Source organism: Bos indicus, chromosome 9 (genome assembly GCF_029378745.1).
Source record: "Bos indicus isolate NIAB-ARS_2022 breed Sahiwal x Tharparkar chromosome 9, NIAB-ARS_B.indTharparkar_mat_pri_1.0, whole genome shotgun sequence".
Lineage (NCBI taxonomy): Eukaryota > Metazoa > Chordata > Mammalia > Artiodactyla > Bovidae > Bos > Bos indicus.
The window spans coordinates 58,572,132-58,574,092 of record NC_091768.1 but is presented as its reverse complement, the minus strand read 5'-3'; the positions used below and the strand labels follow the sequence as shown (position 1 = coordinate 58,574,092).

Genomic DNA, 1,961 nt, shown 5'->3' with positions numbered 1-1,961 from the left:
GCCCATCAGCAGATGAATTGCTAAGAAAGCTGTGGTACATATACACAATGGAGTATTACTCAGCCATTAAAAAGAATACATTTGAATCAGTTCTAATGAGGTGGATTAAACTGGAGCCTATTATACAGAGTGAAATAAGCCAGAAAGAAAAACACCAATACAGTATACTAATGCATATATATGGAATTTAGAAAGATGGTAACGATAATCCTGTATCTGAGACAGCAAAAGAGACACACATGTACAGAACAGTCTTTCAGACTCTGTGGGATTGGGCGAGGGTGGGATGATTTGGGAGAATGGCATTGAAACGTATATTATCATATGTGAAACGAATCGCCAGTCCAAGTTCGATGCATGAGACAGGATGCTTGGGGCTGGTGCACTGGGATGAATCAGAGGGATGGTATGGGGAGGGAGGTGGGAGGGGAGTTCTGGATGGGGAACACATGTACACCTGTGGCAGATTCATGTCAATGTATGGCAAAACCAATACAATATTGAAAAGTAATTAGCCTCCAATTAAAATAAATAAATTTATATTTTAAAAAATAAAAATAAAATAAAATGTAATAAGAACAAATGAAAATGTCCATTGTTAGATTATCTCTAGTGAATGTATAGTTCATTCAAATTTCTATTAACATAAATATTGTTTTAATATATTAAATGATATTAAAAATATATAGCCACATTCATAAATGTTAAAATATATATTTAGCCATTAGTCTATTTAATGGTATAAAACAATTTTGAAAAATCCAAAAGCTAATATTTTCTAAAATACAAAAATGCAAATTATAAACATTCAGAAAATCAGGAGCAAGGGTTAGATGCGGGTAACCATGTCTATAATACGTAAAGATGAACTAAGGAATTTAGTGGATGCTGAAGTCAACCCGGAAATTCCAGAATGGGAAAGTTGACAACAACTTCGAATTTATATATATAATGAGAATAAAGATTTTCAGAGACAAATGCATCCATGGAATGGGAAAGCAATGGTATTACTTAAATGTATATTGCATCTAACATGTTAAATAAGGAAAGGGGATGGATTTGCATTGATGAATTAAAGAACACTTTGGCCTGACAATATAATCCAGGAAAGGAATGCAGCAAAAATAAGAAATTCTTCTAGTTTAAGCTCAGGAAATACTCAAAGTTCAGAGTAGGAGACCTCAAACTCTAAGCTCAAACTTCAGAGAGAGTGGATGTGGGCCATAGTGATTGCTAGAAACAGTGTTGATTATTCATAATTATTAGTATTAATAAAACAGCTGAGCCAGTCAGCTCTTATTCCTTCTTTCCTCATTGCCACTTTTCACAACCAATATGTAGAAGCAGGCAACAGTCCCATTAAATCTAAATCTGGAGAATAGCTCTGAAAGTGAAAGTGAAGTCGTTCAGTGGTGTCCAACTCTTTGCGATCCCCTGGAGTGTACCAGGCTCCTCCATCCATGGGATTTTCCAGGCAAGAGTACTGGAGTGGGTTGCCATTTCCTTTTCCAGGGGATCTTCCTGACCCAGGGATCGAACCTGGGCCTCCTGCATTGTAGGCAGACGCTTTACCATCTGAACCACCAGGGAGGTGAATAGCTCTGAAGATAATAGCATATCTGCCTGGGAAAGTTTAGTGTGGATATGACTTTAAGAGAAACAATAAAGGGATTGATATACTTTCAGACAGACAAAAATAAAAACAAATATGCAAAAAGTAGTTCTTTTCAAGAGAAAAATACATGAAATATTTTCATACTCATACAAAGATCTTTGTTATTATTATTATTATTTTACTTTTAAACTAGCGAGTATTGAGTTTGAGATACTGGTCTACATGTTTTTATATGTAACTTACAACAATCCTATGTTTTAGATTCTATTATTTAGCAGAATGAAGGTACAAAAGAGGTCAAGTAAATTATACCGAGTCATGGGATTCATCAGTGGTGGAGTTAATT

At 35.0% G+C, this 1,961-nt stretch overlaps 1 non-coding gene across 1 annotated transcript; it reads right to left on the bottom strand.

Moving 5' to 3' along the window:
- Positions 1-1,517: 1,517 nt before the first annotated feature.
- Positions 1,518-1,590, bottom strand: TRNAC-ACA (transfer RNA cysteine (anticodon ACA)). Its single transcript has one exon. It is a non-coding gene; the product is annotated as a tRNA-Cys (tRNA).
- Between the last annotated feature and the right edge of the window lie 371 nt (positions 1,591-1,961).